This window comes from Rhinolophus ferrumequinum, chromosome 14 (assembly GCF_004115265.2).
Source record: "Rhinolophus ferrumequinum isolate MPI-CBG mRhiFer1 chromosome 14, mRhiFer1_v1.p, whole genome shotgun sequence".
Taxonomy (NCBI): Eukaryota; Metazoa; Chordata; class Mammalia; order Chiroptera; family Rhinolophidae; genus Rhinolophus; species Rhinolophus ferrumequinum.
In genome coordinates this window covers 38,888,884-38,909,049 of record NC_046297.1, presented here as the reverse complement: position 1 = coordinate 38,909,049, position 20,166 = coordinate 38,888,884, and the positions used below count along the sequence as shown (strand labels likewise).

The following is a 20,166-nucleotide window of genomic DNA, read 5'->3' as shown; positions in this document are numbered from 1 at the left end:
CACCTGAGGTGAGTTTAGTCCTGATAAATGCTAACCTAATGAAGGATTCCACTGCCAACTGCATTTACAGGGTTGGCAAGACTGGCCACAGAATGACTCACTCCTTAGGCCACAAATATAGGGAGATAGTCCAGAATAGAGCCTTGGAGAAAGCATCAAAAGTCCAGCATATTTCAAAGAAATGAGAAGCTTAAATCAGGCACAAAATGCACATCATGAAATCACATTTGAGCAAAATCGCTGTAGAGAAGGTATATAAAGATTTCCAAGAATGGAGAGTTGGATGATAAAGGGCAGATATCAATTTTTTTCATGCTATTGTAAGCACATTTAAGTGTATCATTATTTAATGATCAAAGAAAAAACAAAATGGCCTATCAGTGGGGCATTATTTCATCTCTTTCAACTCTAACAACTTAGGAATTTTGATCTCCATATGTTCCTAAAATAAACTGCAATAGGGTAGGGTATGTTTCAAGCTTGTCTTTGTCCTTCATCTTGCAACAGAGTGGTTAACACCATGGACTTTAGAGGCAGACAGGCCAGGATTTGAACTCTATTCCTTCCATTCACCAGGAATCTTCAGCAAGCTGCTTGGGCTCTTTGAGCTCCCATTTCCATGTATCAAAAATGGACATTAACACTGTCCACAATGGTGATGTACAGCAATTGCAAGAAAAGGGCCTAACACAATTGCCTGGCATCCAGAGTAGGCTCAGTCAGTCCATCTAGTCTCCTAATCCATTTTGGCATTTAATTACATGTCTGATTGTTATCAGAATGCCCAGTGGATATAGTATATGTTCTTAGTAGAAGTGGCTTTCTCTGTGGGTAATTCTCAAACAGTTGGGAGGCAAAGAATATACTCCCCTGGTGGTACGGGGCTGAGGAGAGATCATTTGCAGAGTTTGAAAATACAAAGCCTCCCATCCCTGTTTTGATGCACTTCTATTAGGGAGAGAGGAGTATGCTTTCCATCCCCGACCCTCATCTAGAAACACTAGACTGGAAGATTCCTAATGGCGGAGACATTTTTATTACCTTCAGATGTATTTCTCACAAGACTTGAAATACAGTGTGGGGACAGAGTCAGGAGTACAGTTTCCAGGCTCTCGGCCTCATGTGGAAAGGTGCTGGCTCTGGTAGTAAATGGCCATCAACTGTGATTGAATAGCCATCAGCTGTGGCTAGTTGGCCGTCAGCTGTAACCAGTGAGCCATTGGCCACTAATATAACTGCCGTGGCTATGCTAGCAGAAAATGGGGGCTAGCAAGAAGATGGTGGCTGAGCTAGCAAGAACAGATTGCAGTTAGCATGGCAGACTGCAGCTAGCAAGTGAGGTTGGTTGGCAGAGAGAAGTGGCTTCTGCTTCCTGTGTCTCCAACCCAGCCGCCAGCAAGACTATTGGGGTATGAGTCCCCTATCTATGGCTCCGTGGGTGTTCCTTTTTGGCCTCACCATATCCTGCATTCTTCTGTGGGGAGTGGGACCAGAGACCCCGCATGACACCCTGCATGACATACAGTCACGAGTCAACAAATTAAGTTGATTTCTTTCTGTTTAGCTCTTTCACTCTGTTAATTGATTTCAAGTTTTTTTTTCAAAATGTGTCAAAAATCCACAAAAAATAAAAAGTTGATATTTTGACTGTTTTATGCATTTAATAACATTTTGAGCTGCTTTGTACATAAATGAATTTTTATTTTAAACCTTTGTTATATGGTAATAAATTTACCATTATATTGAATTTTAGCAAGAAAGACTCAAAACATACTAAGTGGCAATAATTAGATTTAAGTATAGATAAATTAGAATCTAATGGCATTGATGACATAAAAAATTTATTACAAAATATTACAAAATATGGCATACAAAACATCTTTGTTGTTGATAATGCAAGCCACAGGAAAACATATCCGAACGTCGCAGCAAAACAATTAGTAATAAGATGTGACTTAGAATCAAGCTAGTTTAGTCCCTTAAAGAAAACGACATTACTTTTTGTGATGAATGCACAATTAAAACAAATTCCCATTAATTTCTTTGACCTTTAAAATTGTAGTCAATAAACCCATTAAAGAAGTTTATTCTCGACTACTGTATAACGTAACTCTCTCTGTCAGTAATGAGCATAAACAAGGAGTACCTTTAAAAAAGATTAACCTTTTAATGTGTTCTTCAAAGGTTAGAACCATATAGAGCTATGGACAAGAAATTGGGACCAGAAATAAAATAATGCTTAGAAGTTAATAATGAGATTTCTGATCAACATGGTACAGCAAATTCACACCTTTATAAGCCTCCCCTGTTCCAAACATGTGGCAACTGTAGATGAAATATAAAAAGTGAAAGTGAAATGGTTTGGCTCCAAAATCCAGATAAACATCTCTGTGGCCTAGAAATGTATTTGAATAACAAAGCAGTGAGGGGATCTGAAGCCATGGGACCTGCAGGACTCCAGATCTACAAGCCAGCACTGACTTCTGGGCATTCTGTTCTACAGGTAAAAGAATCTAAAACTGCTTCACTGGAGATATGGAGACTCAAGCCAGGTTAACTGTGTGAAAGCAAGCAAGGGAGTTGGGCTCATGAGAGGAGGCTGAAAACAAAAACACATGCCAAGAGGTAGAACTTGATAAAAATTTTGAGCCTGTAGAGGAGAAATGGACAGACGTGAATCAACACCAGGCACTAAAGCAAGCCACCCCACTGGCTTTGTAGGGGAATATGTGAATCTCGTTTTCACCATTGGCAAGGGTGTCTGATACAACAAAAGAAACCTGGTTCTGGACTGGCAGTGTTCAGGCCAGGTGGAAGCAATCACAAAATCTCTAGAGAGAGAAGAGTGAGCCCAGATGGAGAGAAAAAAATACAAACAATAACACCAACTTAATTTTAAAACATCCTACTCAAAATGAGTCAGCAAACCAAAATTCCAAAACATTAAAATGTAACGTGCTAAAAATGTCAACAAAATCAACAACTTCAATAAAGACTCCACTCCAGATTAAATTAATATTATGGAGAAACTATACCGTTTTTAAAAATTATGCTTAAGGTGATCAAAGGAATAATTTTCTAGAAAAAGGAAAAATTACCAAAATTGACTTAAAAGGAAATAGAAAACTTGGAAAATCAATAAAGATTATGAAATTCGATTAAAAAATCAGAAAGTACTCTCTCTCCTTCTGACAGACACAAAAACTAATCTACTAGACTCAAAAGGTTTTACAAGTCAGTTTTATCCTGTTTAAAGGAATCCTCAAACTTAGCCAACTTGTTTATCGAGGTATTACTTCGAGATCAAAACAAGACAAGGACAGTAAACTTTAGACCAATTTTATTTATGCATACAAAGCAGAATTATTAAACAAATAATTTAAAATGTGGCAAAAACTTCTCTAATTTTAATAGATAAAATTAGGAACTATAAGTTACTGATTCTCTATGAAAAAATAAAATCCACAACAATTCTGATTATACACAAGAGGGTTCTGTAGATTGTTTATGTAGACATGGCATTTTGAATAATTAACACCATCTTACTGCCTAAATATTAAAGAATTATGCTCAGCATAAAACAAACACATTTATTTACTCCTACTTCACTACCCATATCTATAAAGCCTAATGGCATTGCACCCTAGCACCACAATTTACTTATTTTTAATATATATATCTATATATCTATATGTACATATATAGATACATATATATTCTACTGCACTATCAGCGAAACATTCAACAATCTTAAAAACAACAATAAAACAGAATAGAGGTCTGTGTTCCACTATGCCTTCTGTACCACACAGGTGCCTGAAGCAGTAAGTGCCTGTCCTGCTCACAAGCTTCTCCTGAGGAAAGCAGCCTCAGGAATTCTTCCTGTATAGAGCGGTTGGGGCTCATGCCACATATGTCAAGAGAAAGCCACTCTGCTACCAATGTTACACATAACTATACCAAAATCATCTCCTAAATCAAACTAACATGGATAATCAGACATGAGAGAAGCTTACCTTTGACCTGGCTTGGCTCCAAAACCTACTCAAGGGAGGTGAGTTGCATTGGATAGTGATAAGTATGGGATACACAGAACAGGGGACAGGGAAGGGAGGGGTCTCCTACACCCTCTGGAGTTCATCTTGGTTCTTCCTTAAGCCTGCTCTATAATGCAGTCTTAAAAGTATAAGGACCATTAATTAATATAAGTCTGAAAATATTATGTATCTGTCACCTGTTATCACCCAGGCCCTTGTATGCTTGCAGTAACTCACTATATCCTAGGTAATATGGGCATATCCCAGCTCTTCTATACTCCTCCAATACATTCTCTCTCTCTCTCTCTCTCTCTCTCTCTCTCTTTCTCCATAGACACACACACACACACACACACACACACACACACACGGTCAATTAAGTTCGCGAACTTGTTGCAACAATGTTGCTAATCTTTTTTGATATCAGAGGAATTATTCATTACCAATTTCTACCAACTGGACAAACAGTTAACCAAGTTTACTATTTGGAAGTGCTGAAAAGGCTGCACGAAAAAGTGAGACAACTTGAACTTTTGCCAACAATTCATGGCTCTTGCATCACGACAATGCACCAGCTCACACGGCACTGTCTGTGAGGGAGTTTTTAGCTAGTAAACAAATAACTGTATTGGAACACCCTCCCTACTCACCTGATCTGGTCCCCAATGACTTCTTTCTTTATCCAAAGATAAAAGAAATATTGAAAGAAAGACATTTTGATGACATTCAGGACATCAAGGGTAATACGACAACAGCTCTGGTGGCCATTCCAGAAAAAGAGTTCCAAAATTGCTTTGAAGGGTGGACTAGGTGCTGGAGTCGGTGCATAGGTTTCCAAAGGGAGTACTTTGAAGATGACTGTAGTGATATTCAGCAATGAAGTATGTAGCACTTTTTCTAGGATGAGTTCGTGAACTTAATTGTCCTACTATATATAGAGTGAGTAAATTTTATATATATAAATATTTTATATATAAATATTATATATATGTATTTAGAGAAATATATTTGGAAACTGTTATACTAATATAGCCTACTTTAGAGAAAGCTGTCTAACCTTACTTTACCCAGAATTTACAAAATGTTTTATCCAAGTATTCAGCAAGCATTTCAAGCCTTTATCAAATCACTGTGTGCCAGACACCATACTGTGTATGTGTTGGGGACAGAACAATGATCTTGATGCACAAGGCCTCTTTTCTTCTGAACTTACATTCTGGTTGGAGGACAGTTAATGAGCAAGTGAACAAAGAGAACTCCAGACACATGCTATGAAAAAATCAAATCAAATGACGTGACAGAATGGTGAGAGGCTTAGTAGCCAGATAAAGGGCCTCTTCAAGAAAGTAAAGTTTGAGTTGAGACCTGAATGACAAGAGCTGGCACATGAAGATGTGGGATAGAGAAATCCAGCCAAAGGGAACAACAGCTGGTGCAAAGGCCCAGGGGTCAGAATGAATTTGAGACCTTAAGCTTTTCTTCACAACAATCTGTTAGTATTAAGCAGAACAGTGAATCAGGTAACCTCATTTAGGAAACATTTGAAGTACCAGAAATACTGGTTTCATTTGAATTCAAAAATTATGGATGGCATGCTAATTTAGGAAACTAAAAAAATTACTAAATGCTCACAAATAGATCTATTTGGAAATGCTGATAATAATTCCCTTTCAAGAGGTGAAATGCACTAAGTTAGAATTAGGAGTCCCAAGAAAGAGTCAATATAGCAAACTAAGATGTGATTTTCTAGAATTATTTTTCTAATAATAGACAATCATCAAATAATTTTGTTTTGGAAATGAAAGTAATACAAATATCTAATTGTCAGAGAAGTCCTGTAGAAAAGAACCAAAGGGGAAAGATCATTTTTTGGAAAAACTCTATTAGGGAAAATCGGGGAAGGGATGAGCACTGAAGATAGGATCAAACAGAGGAGAAGGTGGATAACCAAGGGATAGATGTTTTCACAAAGTAAATCCGAAAGCCAACATCATGGAAAGCAGCCCTGATGGCAGCAGTCTGTGGCACTAGTAGCATCAGCTGGCCAGCATGCCCCCAGGACTGCAGGGCATGAAATGAGCAGCCACTGCTCAAGGCAAGTCACCGGGAAGTCACCTGACTGACTACAATTCACAGGTCATGAGGGATGGGCAGAGAGCAAACTCAGGGGAAAATCCATGTGGAAACCTTCAAGAAGAGTCACAGTTTAGGAGCATGTGGAAACAAGTTAAAGGAAGAAGTAACATAGGACTAATAGGATGAAATGGGAACAAGTAAACAAGATAATGAGGAGGGGTGTGTTTTATGTTTTAGTAAAAAAATGGAATATCGTACCATTATAACAGAGAGTGTCTTACAGAAATGTAAGACACTTTCAAATCTAACTTGAAAGAGGTGCTAAATTGGATATAAGTGCAAAAAATAACCATGCTGCTGGGTACTCTTTCATCTTGAGTAAAAAAAAAATGTGCTCAAGCAAACAGATTGTTCTGATTAAATCAATTTCCTGATTAGGTAGATTAGATTTTTAAACTATAGTTGTCAATCTTTCTTACAGATACCAGCTAAGATCACTGGAACAGAGCAGAGTGTCCCGAAGCAGAATCTGTGTATGTGTACAAAATAATAAAGTCTATTACCAAAAAGTGCTTCAGAACACCAACATGAAACATTCACAAAAATAGAAATTTAAAATGAGGCAAACCTCAGTTTTATATCGTTCACAACATCCTCATGGATCTCCCCATATCCACTTTGGAGACATTTATAACTCTCTGCCCAAACTGACCCTTGGTAGACTGCAACCATGACCTCTAGGAGGGCATGGGCTATGGTAGCCTTGCTCATTTATCCAGTTTCCAGTGTTTTAGAGTACTTAACAAACATCCATTCTCCCTTGAGCCCTGTCCTGGGGCTGACACTGGACATAGGAGATGTAGGCTTCTCCATCAGCTTTAAGCAATTTAATTCTATGCTAACCTCTGGGGGGCATTGAAGAGAACTTCTCCACCCTGTGACAGAATGACAAGCATTGGGGTATCCAGTGCATCTCTTAGCCTAAAACTACTTCTGAAAGTGAAGGAGAATATTTTTATACCTTTAAAAAATTGCAAACCATTAAAAAGAGTAATTCGCGGTATTTCTTCACTACCATGCCACTAGATGAATTTTTAAAGTTGAAGAGGAAATATGCAAACACTGTAGCCTTTTAGAAGTACAACTGTTTAAAAAAAGTATACTGGCAAGCTGGCAAAATATTCTCAAACAACGAGCAGCGTGACATTTTTCAAACAAATATTTTAAAACTCAGGTCCACATGTGCACTGGAAATTAATGCCATTTGTTCAACAATAATAGACTTGATTCATATCCACTCTTGTACATTGGACTGTATTTGCCGATTTCATTAAACCTTCAAAAGGTTACAGCTGGGTGACATATAAAAAATTCCACACCTTTAAAAGAGGAAACTTTGTACCCGTTCTTTTTTTTCATAAAACCACTTCTCAGAAAAAAAATTGTAAAGCATGGTCTGTGTTCCTTAATATCACTGATTATATATTCAAGCTTTTATTATCTAAGGATATATTAATAAGGAGGCAGAACAAACTTAGGACTGAGAACAGGACAGACTACACTGGGAAATCTGAGAACTGCCTAGGGGAACATTGTAGGGATGCCTGAGCTCTTCAAGCAAGGGCCATAGGATACAAAAGTGGGCATAAACGTTAATCAGACTACCTTTGCACTCTTGGCTGGTGGGGCCAGAGGTCATTTATAACATAGACAGGATTTTGGAATTCAGCAATAAGCAAAGTCAGTTGTCTTCTTATCTTTTCTTTCTAGAACACTGAAAAAAATCCTCAAAAAGGATTCTGTTAGCACTAACATAACAGAAGGGCTCTATAACTCCAGAGAAATCAAAGCCAGTCTTTCAGTATTCTTTATAAAGTTACTTGAATCGGGCAAAACTTCTTGACCATGCCAGAAACATATTATGATCAATGTCAGTTAAATCAGAACTTCCATAATTGTGACAGTAATTTCTGCAATAAGATCATTAACAGCTACTAATGTATAAAACCTTCTAGCCTAAAACGTTTAGTGACACAAATAACTATTACACTGTCATATCCTGAGTGACAATAAAAGTCCTGGAATTAACCCCAATATGCATTAAAGGTTGTAGCTACTGTGCCTAGCTACATTTCTGAAAAAATGTTAACAAAAACCTAAACACTTCTCACAAGTGGTTGTGCTACACCCCTAAAATGACCTTCATGTCTTTATTTCCTTCCTCGTTTAAAGTCTTCTGCAGATTTCTAGTTCCTTCAATGGTTTCTCTTAATTTATACAAACCAAGATGTCCAGACTACTATTTTCTAGTTGTACAAGTTACTTAACTTTCCTATATCTTGGTTTCTTACCTATAGAAGTAGAATACTAATAATTATGTAAATCAGATAGGACAAGGCCTGGTCCAATGATAAATTATTTGTATTATTTCAATTTATGTAGATTTATGAAAATAGATCCCACCATGATATAGAGGAATCTTTCAAATTCTTGATAATTTATTTCCAAGTTGTTCAGCTCTCCTACCTAAAATTCCAGCTTAAGACTATATCTATTGTACTTTGGAGTGCTAGAAAGCGTATCAAAGGAAGAGGATTTGAGTAGGTCTGGAAGGCTAGTGGCTAACTCCAGCTTTCTATCATTCAAGCCACTGGACATTAAATGTGTCCAGTGGGAGCCTTCCAGAAAGCCAGATCTCTGATAAGTAATATATCTCTCGGGTAGAGTTCAACCAGGTTAGATTAAAGTACAACACAGGAATCTGTGGTTCCAGCTCCAAGTGGTAACATTAAAAGTTATATTCAAAGTCACTTTCTGGAGCAGAGGCAAAGCGCCAAAGGAAAAATATGACCAGCTGGTGTTTCCTCAAGTGTGATCCACAGACCACTAGCATTAGAATCATCTGCAACATCTGTACAAATGCACATTTCTGGATCCCACCCCAGATCTATTGAATCTGAATCTCAGCATGGGTCCCAGGAATCTACATTTTTATTAACCACCCAGATGATTTCTACGCATGCTGAATTTTGAGAACCTGTCTGGGAAATTCACCCCAAGGTATGGGTCTGTGTTTTTGGTCATGGATCTTTTGTGTCAGATACAAGAGCCATGGGTTGGTTGATCTCTGGCTTACCTCTCCTACACCCCACGGGTCCCTTTCATTTGCTTCAGCCCTGCACCCTACCCCAGCCTCAAATGCAGAATCCAACTCTATAATCATGCTGGGGCCAAAGGAAGCAACTGGGCAGAGCTGGCCATCCTGAGAACTCAGCTCCAAGAATACTGCCTTTATAGGATTCCTTCTTTAACATGGCTCTGGAAAGATTATCAAATTTCCATTTGAAAATTTGATAATTTAAAATTTTTTAAATTAAAAATTTAAATTTTAAAATGGAATTTAAATTCTTTTAAGTGAAAATTCAAAATTTTTTAAATGGAAATTTAAAAATTTCCATTTTTAACTATAGAGGTTTAGGCTAAAACAGTAGGTTTGCAAAACACCAACTTAATCCCTGACTTATGAGGATGAAAAAAGAGAACAGCATATAGAAAATGTACCAGATAATTGCTTTTCATGGTTTACTTGTGAAATCAAGTTAGGCCGTCTTTGAATGACAATGTTATTTCAGGCTCTGCTAACAAGATTAGCCAAATTGTTTCTCTAAATTATAAATCAGTATATACCCCTCTCAGTTACTTAGACATTGTAGAATATGTTAATCTTCTCCATAGAAAGGAAAAAGGAGAAAGGATAAGGACAATGATAATAAAGCATTCTAACACATACATCACCATTAAAGAAATTCAATATTTCAATTGTAGCTTGAATGACTAAACATCTTCCTCTTTCAATGTTACCTGCCTTATTTTCTCCTTTATCAGTTTGGTTTTCTTGCATTTCTGTATTTAAAAAAATAAAAATTATTGCATTTGATGTATAGGCCTGCGAAGAGGACATACTGATGCACAATATATGTAAAGATGTGAAAGTGTGCTTACCCCATTACTGTCAGGGGTACAGAATAGTATTACAAACTTTCACTCCAGTAGTTTCAGAATCATAGTTCTCAGTTATGCTTGTAACGTCCCTAGTAGGGAAAGGAAAACATCCCCTCTGGCAAGAGTAGAACCTGGAGTCACTTGGAAAATTCACCAGTGTCCCATAGCATGCTAGCGGGAAATCCTCAGATCTGAGTCATCTCAATTGCTCCATCTACTCAGCCTCATCCTGATGCTCAATAACAATTCACTACTAATAGCAACTATATCATCCATGCTTTGGACAGAGCCTACAAAGAAAAAGCTCTTTACAGAGTATGAACTGGAGCAATATATGAGCAGCTGAAAGGCTGAAACTGATTTATATGCAAGATAGTCAGACAAAAGATTAAAAAATGAGGGACCCAGGCAAATTCAGCTGAGCTCTGGAATGCAAATAAAGTGTACAAATGAGAAAGATATCAAGGTTATAATGGTAAAAGTGCAAGGCCAGCACAAGTTCAGGCAATCCCAGCAGCTCGTTAAAAGCAGTTCTTCCCTACCCACTGCGTGTGCTTCCTGATTTCAGTTACATAACCCTATCTGCAGCAGCACCACACTCCATCCGTTACTCACATTTCATCCCGCTAATTACCAAGTGCCAGCCATACTTCTATGAGAGAAGGCTGAGAGCAATTTTGTAAGTCCCTGTGTTTTCATTAATGTGAATTTCTCAGCTTTTCTAGGTCAGAGAAACACTGGGTGATAACAAGCTCTTACTTGTATGGAATGGGGAAAAGCATGCTGGCTCATTATAAGCAGCTAATGCCAGTTCCCGTGATTTGGGAAAGAAGATGAAGTACTTGAAAGAATGCAAAAAGTATTTTTAAGTAAAATAAATTGATAGAATGTTTTACATCTACTGAAGGAATCAATCAAGAGATCATATAGGGGGCTCTGAGTATTACTTTATCAAAGAAAACCAATAATAAAGAAAGTCCAAATATAGTCCAAACATAAAAGAAGTCCAAAGAAGCTCAATAATAAAATGTGAACTAGTTAAGGGGAATTCAACTCTGTATACACTTCCTACTAAATGAGTGAAGGACTGAAAACTTTATATAATATTCATTCATTCATTCATTCATCAAATATTAGGTTGGTGCAAAGTAATTGTGGTTTTTGCAATTATTTTTAACCTGTTAAACCGCAATTACTTTTGGACCAACCTATACTCAGTAGAGCCTGCCCGATCCCAGGAACTGAGGTGAACTCAAGAAATACAGAGGTCAAGTTTTCTCCTCTGCTTTCCAGAAGCCATTTGTCCATTCTGCATCATCCCATTTTCAAGCTATACAGTAATAATTCATTTGTCTTCTCCACTAGCTTTTTAGCTAGTCAGTGAATGAATACATTTAAAAAGAAAGAAAAGAAAGATGGATGGGAGGAAAGATGGAGGGCAACACAATTCCCTCCAAAAAGCATGTAATCCAGTGATCTGGAGTTTGGTAAAAATGGGCCATGGAGACCTGTTGGTTTTCTCTTCCTTCTTTGTAAGCTAGCTCCTCCATAAGGGACCAGCCCTAACCTCCTCCTTGATGAACTGCAATTCAAAAGTGCAGCCCTATCAGAATCACATTCATTTCAGAATTGGAAAAAATTTAAAGACCCATTTGGGAGATTTGTTTCCCATGTACTAACTGCCTTTAAGTTTATTTAAAATAGGTCACAGTCAAGGAACAATGAGGCAAATCAAATAGGGCAGGAAAGGAAAAACAATTTTTACAGAGGAAAGTCAAATTCATTTTCTAGGATAGCATGGTTAAAAATATTTATTATGATAATAGAGTCAGACTCTCATTAAGCTTTCACTTGACATCCCTGAAGAGAATATTAGTGGTAAAAAATTAAGACATCCGAAAATACCAAGCATTGAGGAAGACAGGGAACAACCAGAGCCCTTACATACTTCTGGTGGGAATGTAAATTGGCACAACCCCGTTGAAAACAATTTGATATTACCTAGCAAAGCCAAATATGTGTAAACTCTATGACCCAGAAATTCTACTCCTAGGTATATGCCTAGAGCAACTCTTGCATGCGTGTGCCAGGAAACATGGACAAAAAATGTTCACAAGCAGCACTGTTTGAAGCAAAAATTGGAAAGAACCCAAAAGTCCATCAACAGTCATATACATAGGTAAGTTGTGGCAGAGTAATACAATGGTGTATTATAAAATGTGAAAATAAGTGAAACACAGCTGCACACAGCAAAATGGATGCTATGTTTTTTAAAAAAGCAAATTATAGAAGACTATATACAGTTAAAATAGCAGTTTTATAAAACTTTCAAAAAAGCAACACTATGTAATATATTGTTTAGTGACACATACATATGTTGAAAAACTTTTTTAAAAAATAAAGGGATTAACACAAAAAATTCAGAGTAGCAATGCAGGATGAGGGGACACAGGGAGACTGCATAGGAGAGGACCCCAAGTTAGAGGCATGAGTTCAATGATCTTAGGTTGAGAGGTAAATTTACAGGTGATTGTTTCATTATTAGACTTCATCATTTACATAGATGGTATATGTTTTGTTGTACATATCAATGGATAAATATACAAAAAAAATTTAAATTCTGATACACCGTATGATGAAATACTACAAATTCATTAAAATAATTAGATCCATATGTACTGATAGGAAAAGCTCTCAGGACAAATTGTTTAGGTTAACAAAAACTCAAGACACAGAACAATACCATAGTATACGAGTAATCCCATTCTTGCAACAAGTAATCAAAGAAACTAAAAGCTCATCAAACTGTATGATAAATATATATTTGTACTGGATACCTTCTGTTTGCCGGTCCAATCCACCCTCCATCCTGCTCTCTGGCCAAGGAGGCTGATCTATAAGGATTGCATCAATAAGTTGTTCTGCCCCCTGGCTTCCCATAGGGTTCAATCAATAAGGAGTTTCAGCAGGAGAGTTGAGGGAGGGAAAAGAGGGAGGTCAGTGTGCTTATTCCCAGCTACCTTTCTGTGGTCCCTGAGGACTAGCTGCACCCCTCCAGCAAAGGTCTCAGTGCCGTTAACTTTTTTCAAGTACTCTTAAATTTGTTTGTTCCAATAATACATGAATACTTGCCTCTTAGAAAGAAGTTATACAATACAGAAATGTAAAGGCCCAAACATTAGTGTTTCCTTTCCCCCATAATCCTAGCACCTTCACTGTGTCCAGATTCCCGTGATCACTCCCTCTCCATGCCCTCTCAGGTCGAGGGTTAGTAAACATTATCTCCTGTGCTTTTCTTCCATCCACCCCACACCTTGTAACTAGGCCTTTTATTAAACTCAACGTAAATTATCCTAATTTGAATGTACCACCTGTTTCCTGCGGGGACCCCAACTCATACAATTATAGATAGACATAGAAGCACAGCAAAAGGACCAGAAATATGCACAAGAAAGGTTACCAGTGATTGACATTAATGAAAGAAGCTAGCATTAGGGGAAAAAGGAAACACTAATGTTTTGGCTTTTATGTGTCTGTATTGTATAACTTCTTTATAAAGAGCAAGTGTTCATGTATTATTTGGGCAAAACAACTTTAAAAGTACTTAAAAAATAATTTAAAATGTAAAGTTGGGGCAGTTTAGTTAAAGGTACAAACCAGATCATTTTATTGGTTGATGCAAAAGTAATTGTGGGTTTTGCAATTAGTTTTAACCTTTTATACCGTAATTTTTTTTTTTTTTTTTACCAACCTAATACTTCTCTTTCCTCATGTCTAGCACAATGCCAGCTACACAGTGGGTGCTGAGAAGGAATGCTGACACCGTAATCCAGTGAACCTTAGACTTACAGCATTTCTCAGAAGCAAGGTTAGCTTCCATGGAGTTACATAATAAGAGGGAAAGAATGAAGACCTTCTAGAAGAGCTCAATAGAGGCTTCCTCGAGGTGTGGGTAAAGATAGCCCCCCGCCCCACACTACAGATGCAGGTAACAACTGGGCTGTCAGCCTCCTTCCTGGCCTGCACCGTTTCTGGGCATGGCTCTGCCCATGCTCATACAGGTATCTCTCCTAAGGTGTGACAGACTTCCAGTACTACTATCTCCCCTCTTGATACCCAGGGTCTAGATGCTTCTCTGGACTAAGAACTCCATGATCAAACCCTTTGGTACCAGGCTATGACTGCTGAACTCGTCTCTGCCTGAGCTTGTGAAGCTGAAGATGGACATCTCTCACCCCAGTAGGGAGATTAAACCAGGTCTGGCTAATTCAAATTGTCATTCAAAACTCAGAGTAGATGTCACTTTCTCTGAGAAGCCTTTCCTGATTCCCTGAGTTTTTTATTAAGTGCTCTTCTTCTTAAATGACCCACAGACACTGTGTACCTCCTCTATCATAATGCTTTTCATACTACATTGACATCTCCCATTTAATTGTGTGATACTAAACTGTAAGCTCACTTAACTGTAAGCTCTTTGAGGGCAGGGGTTAAGGCTAAATCTGTATCATAAGAAACATTGACATAAAGTAGGGGTTCATTAAATATTGGAAAAAAACAAAGAAAGGAAGAAGGAAGAGAAGAAGTGAAGAAGGAAGGAAGGAAGGAAGGAAGGAAGGAAGGAAGGAAGGAAGGAAGGAAGGAAGGAAGGAAGGAAACCATGAGCTCCTGGGTCTATAGATATGACAATACAAAATAAATCACACTGTTTTGCCTGCTCTAATGACCTTTAAAGCCATGGGTATTCAAGAACCCGTGGAAAGGTGAAGTCACTGTGCATCAGATACTTACTGGGAAACTCTTCTCCACCAGTCACTGTGTTAGCAGCCAGTGATATAATGGTGAGAACACAAAAGCAAACAAGTAAACAAAAAAACAGACCATAGCCGATTCCTGCTCCCTGTGCTTATATGTAGGAATATTTTGTTTCTCAAACTTCTGATGTTTCTAAATGTTTTAAAATACTTTCCCAAGGTTTCTCTGAAATCTTTGGAGTATGTACATATTTCTGTATATTTCTACTAATTGTTGTCAGGCAAGGGATTTTGTGAGTGAGTTAGCTATCAGAGACTAGCACTGATTGCTCTGTGCCGAAATATTTCAAGAATTCTTGGCCAAAATAACGAAAATGAATGTCTAATGTTGGCCCCCTCTTTCTGATGGCTTTACAGAATTCGGTTGTATTTGGAAAGCATCAGGGAAAGTAAATAATGAAAGTTTGGTGGTGTTCCTTTTTTAAAACACAATGAAACCATTAAGCAAATGAGTCAGTAATCATATAAGAGAACACTGTGAATTAAAAGAGACTTGAATGATTTCTAAAAAAACTTAGGCAAAGATTCCATTCAATTCAGTCCAGAAATAACTGCATTAGTCTCACCACATTGAATAATGCTACCTTCAAATTGGCCCTCAACACCCTTGCCTCCTTCTAATACATACATACCCACTGCACCCCATCGCTACACTGCATCAGGGTGAGAGAATGCAAGCACTTCAGTCTTAAACAAGCCCAGAGTTTTCTCCAACCTCATGAGAACTACACATAGAAGCCATGAAAAGGAGAGAAAGAATACAACCAACACACAAAATTATAATTTCTTATCTGATGTTCACTACTTGACTTGGGCTCATAAGACATTGATTATGCTCATGAGTGAGGTAAGCAATAAGTGATTTTTAAAAAAAAAGAGGTGGAAAAATTGGGATGCACGGTTGCGAAGACAGTTAATTAGCATTAACTTTCAATTATCTATATGTGGTTGACCATTGGCAACCTTTACATCAGAGGTACATTGATTTTCTATGCTACCATAAAGATAAGATTTATAAATGGACAGAGTAGACAATTACTTTGTGCTATGAATTGGGAGAGCGTGAAAAATCCTAAAATCCAAAATTTGTACTTTCTCTAAGCGCCTTACTGGCCTTAACATGGTATACATAATTCCCATATTATACACTTTAAAACATACCTTCACAAGAGGCAGACAATCCTTCACAAGAGGCAGACACTATGAGAGATAAAATACCTTAAACTGTTATCAGCTTGTGGTTGGTTGTGTGAAGGTGATTTGTGGGTAGGTGCATACATACTAGCTCAGCATCCATTTCCCCTTCTTTTGAAAACAGAAACCTGGTTTCCTCTTGGGAACAACTTCTTCTCCACTCTCAGTTATGCTCTGAGTGAGAATGACCATGATCCCTGGTTCTGGTAGTGGGCACCCTACCTAGTCCTGGATAATCACAGAACTACCCTTGGACCCCCATACATACACGCACACCACAATCAAAGTAGGTAAATGACTCAAGTCAAATTAATGAAAGTCCTATCTAGGACTTTGGCCAGAAAAATTTCTTCATTTCTCTTGGGATGCTAAGACGGTAGGATAAAAGCCTGGGGCTATTAAGGCCTTTTGGACATCATTTGCAGGCAGTTTGTCTGAGAATAGAGTCATAGTGAGAAAAGTAAAGCCTTGTGAAGAAGTAAACACCTGACATCTTCTAGAAACCTGGTCAGTCCTACTGAAACTCTTCAGTTACATTGCCAAGACATTTCATCCCTTATTAAACCAGTTTTACTAAGTTTCTGAAAATTAAAACCCCAAGAGTTTGATTAATACACAGGTATTGGTGCCCTAATCAGAATGCACAGTAGAGAAAATGCAAGATGCATAGTGGAAGAAAAAAATATAACTATAAATCACAAGGGTCTGACTCTGTCCCAAATGCTTAACCATGGGCATGACCCTTCCTAATAAAATAAGGGGGCGGGTTCTAATAATGAACTCCGGGCCCCCTCTAAGCTTTGACATACTATGCATAGAGATATGCTTTTGAGAGTGGGGAGAACTAGAAAAAGTATGCTATAAAAGGCATATTTTGCAGGCTTGCAAAGGGGTGGGAGTGGGGGCCTTGTTTAGATGGGCTGACAGAAATGCACAGGCAAAGGAAGGTGGATTGGTGACAGGAAAATAAATAATTATGTAGTTGAATGTCACTGACTGGATAATTTTTCCATAACCAGCCCTATCAAAGAAACAAACTTCTGGGCCAAAGTCAAGACCTTTGTATTATCCATTCTCCTCCAGGAACAAGTCTGCCCCAGAGGTGAGGAGATGAAGGAAGTGGCTGACACACTTGATGTGTCACTTGACCCTGCTTGGAATGTCGTCTTCAGTTAGCACTTTCTGTGTAAGCCTATCTGACCTTCAGCACCCAGTCAGTAGCCCTTCTCCTCCACGAGACCTTCCCATGTCACTGCATTACACAGTGATCTCTGTTGTCCTTAATCCTGGGTCATTTGTTATGTGTTCCTCTCATTTAAAAATTACCTAATTCATGGACGGGCCTCTCTACATTAATGGGAGATCCCAGTGGATGCTAGAAAGAACATGGCCCAAGCTCCTCACTGACAGTTGAGTGAGAACTTAGGTCCCCAGACTTCAAATCCAGAATTCTTCCCTCCATAACCACTAGTGACACTTGCTGCTACCTTCTCTTTATGCTCCTGTTGCCTTTTTACTTAATGTTCATTTCAATACCCCTCCCCGACTTTGTACTGAGTGCCTCCTATGTGTAGGCACTCTGTTAGGTTCCTTATGAACATGTTCTATAATCATTACAACCCTTGTGAAGGTACACATAACCAATCCCATTTTATAATGAGTCACAGAGAGGCTGAGTCAGCTTCACAGAGCTAAGGACAGGAAGAGCTAGGATTTGAAACTAGGGCTATCTAGTTGTGAAGTCATTTTTTCCTTCACCATCATCATCGGTGCCACCAATACCACATCATTATCACTGTTACTAAGGATAGTAATTTTAGCAAGGAGCAGGCAATTTGAAGACATTACCTTAAATTCTCTCAACCTTGCAATGGGGTATCAATCTCACTTTACAGATGAGGCCACTGGAAGCCTTTGCTGACCACTCTTCCCCAGAATAGGTTAGTGCTCTCCTAAGTGCTTCTCGACCACCACTCCCTACTTTAGCATTTAGCTACCTTTTGAAAATCCCAGCTTTCTGTCTCCTCCACTGAATTAGAAGCAAGTAGGGGGCAGGGACAATTCCTTGTCAATTGCTTATTCAGGAAAGAATTGTTGAATGCATGAGGTTGACAAAAGCCCACAAGAAGCCTTTGCTGATGTTACAGAAGCACTTTCCATTTTAACCTGGCCCCTCCAACCATTCATTACAGGGGGGCGCATCCACTTCCAGGCAGAGCCAGAACAAACTGACCCTGGGTTGCCAAGAACAGCAGGGGAAAATTGTCTCCCTTTGATTGCAGCTACACACTTGGCTTTTTCTCACCAAATCTGGTATTTATGACCTTGCTAGGAACTAGTCAAAGCCAAATCAAAGCTACTCCAAGAGACAGATGGCAAGAGTGTAACATCTGCTAGGCCTTTTTCTTTTTTATATTCAATTTATTGGGGTGACAACGGTTAGTATAATACATCATCTATATATCGCATTGCACTGGACCTTTCAAGTCACCAATTCCCAATGGTAAGAGCTTTTGGTAGCTCTTTGGAAATATCCAGTGATCCTCCCTGAGCCATGCAAAGTGGTCTACGATCTGAAAGAGTTGGCAAAAATGATCTCTAAACTCATAGTAATTCTTGAAGAATAAACTAACTAGCAATAGTTGCTGAAGGGTGAAGTGAACATTTTAGGAAAGGTCTTAATTTCTTTTTACATGCATTCTGAATAACAGCATTAAACCCTTATTCCACAGACATCAATTTCACACACATAGACATTCAAGTATTTATTACATATCTACTAAGAATCAAGCTCTCTCCTACATGCTAGAAAGATAATGGTGAACAAACAAATGAACTCCCTGACCTGGAAGAGGTTGCTCATAAGGCCATTTGTATCATGAAGGTCAAAGCACAACCAGTTTATCACATAAACCAATGGTTCTTTTGAAAATCAGGACCAATGGGGAACTGGACCAAGATAGAAATTCATGATGACTGGAAAGGCAGTTTGGGACCAGGTTGTGAAGAGTAGGGAAAGAACATAATCATCTTTGCATAACAAGGTGGTATTTAGTGTAACAATGACATTTAGCAAACTCTTGTTGATTCATATGGTTAAAATTGATGAACTAGAGTTAGATACATCAACATGAATAAGTCTTTAAAAATGAACTAAAAATCTTGAGTAAAATCAATAAAGTTGCAAAAGGACGCACTTTTATGATACTACAGGTTTAAAGCTTTAATACTAAAAATCAATAATGAAATTTGCAGATGAGAACATGCATATGTAATAAAATAATCAAAATACACATCAGAATAATATACACAAAATTTAAGAAGTGAATTCTATGGGGAAGAAAAAGAAGATACAAAGGAGATACGAGTAGAACTTTAACTACATCTATATGTTTAAAATTTATTTTCAATTACAGTTGACAATATTATTTTACATAAGTTCCAGGTGTACAGTATAGTGATTACAGATTTATATAATTTGCAAAGTGATCACCCCCATTAGTCTAGTACCCATATCCCACTATACAGTTATTACAATATTATTGACTATATTCTCCATGCTGTACCTTATTACATTCCCCTGAATATTTCTTAATTACCAATTTGTACTACTTAATCCCTTCGCTTTTTTCACCGATCCCCCCAACTACCTTTCTATCTGGCAATCATCAAAATGTTCTCTGTATCTTTGAGTTTGTTTCTGTTTTGTTTGCTTATTTATTTTGTTCTTTAGAGTCCACATATAAGTGAGATCATATGGTATTTGTCTTTCTCTGTTTGACTTATTTCACTGAGCATAATACGGCCCAGGTCCATTCATGTTATTGCAAATGGTAAGATTTCATTTTTTTTTTTTTTATGGCCAAGTGATATTGCATTGTATATATTACCACTTCTTTATCCAATCATCTATTGATGGGTACTAGGTGGCTTACATATCTTGGGTATTGTAAATAATGCTGCAACAAACACTGCGGTGTATGTATCTTTTCAAATTAGTGTTTTGATTTCTTCGGACAAATACTCAGAAGTGGAATTGCTGGTTC

At 37.9% G+C, this 20,166-nt stretch overlaps 1 protein-coding gene across 1 annotated transcript in view; it reads right to left on the bottom strand.

The window, feature by feature from the left end:
- The window catches only part of CPQ (carboxypeptidase Q), a 598,544-nt gene that overhangs the window by 209,533 nt on the left and 368,845 nt on the right, over window positions 1–20,166 (bottom strand). The gene's annotated exons all lie outside the window — the stretch shown is intronic.